The sequence below is a fragment of the Pundamilia nyererei genome, unplaced genomic scaffold (genome assembly GCF_000239375.1).
Source record: "Pundamilia nyererei isolate P.nyererei 1_Seehausen unplaced genomic scaffold, PunNye1.0 scaffold00124, whole genome shotgun sequence".
Classification (NCBI taxonomy): domain Eukaryota; kingdom Metazoa; phylum Chordata; class Actinopteri; order Cichliformes; family Cichlidae; genus Pundamilia; species Pundamilia nyererei.
In genome coordinates, this window is record NW_005187525.1 from 351,311 (window position 1) to 352,320 (window position 1,010).

Below are 1,010 nucleotides of genomic sequence, written 5' to 3' on the forward strand. Positions count from 1 at the left end.
AATTCTTTATGTAACCCCTTTGTATCCCCTGTTCACCGAAGTCTATTTACGAACATACGTAAAGATATTACACATAAAAAATACACAGAAACACTGGAAATCACTTTTTGGCAGACAATCACTTTTTGGCACAACACCGGCAACTCAGAAGTCACGGGACCCGGCTGTGGCAATGGGCGTCGGCAGCGTGAACGTCGTTCCTTCTCAGGGATAGCACCGACAGGCCGGGTAATTCCACATCCGGCGGGCCGGGCCACAGATTCCCCGGCCGGCGGTGCAAAACATTTACCACCGGGCTGGGCCGGGAAGCGGTAGCAGCTGGAGGGTGAAGATGGAGTTCGTTCAGAATGAAGTCCTGTGTGAGCGGGTGAAGAGAGTCCAGTAGCCAGGGGTGAGGAGAGAGTAATTGCTGTAGCCTGGCTTCTATAACGCGGTGAAATTCCTCTCCCTCACGTTCGAGCCACAGGTTAACCAACCTTGAAACAGAGTCAATTAATTCCTCCCAAAACTCCTGGGAAGGTGCGGATGCTGCTGGGTCCATGTTTGGTCGGCTCGTACTGTCACGGCTGGGGCAGCAGTCGTGTAGTGAAATGAAAAGGACCCAAAATGCAGGCAGCTGACTGATGAAGAGTGTGACGTTTATTTACAAGGTGGGATAGTGGCAAGCAAGCAGTGAGGCAATAACTGAAGAAACCTAAACTGGGAGAACTACATAACAAACCTGAGAGCATACAAAAGGGGTGCGGGGCAGAGAGCCGCAGAGACAGGACCAAAACACCATGGAACACAGAGACATGCAGACGAGCCAACAACGAACACAGACCGACACCCACTAAATATACACACACAAGGTAATCACACACAGGAAGGAAGAACAGCTGATCCTAATACACATGATGACTGGAGGACACAAGCTGAACACAATGACAACAGACAGAGACCTTCAGAATAAAACAGGAAATCTAGAACACGAACCGGACACAAGGGGGGAGGACACAGAATACCAAAAT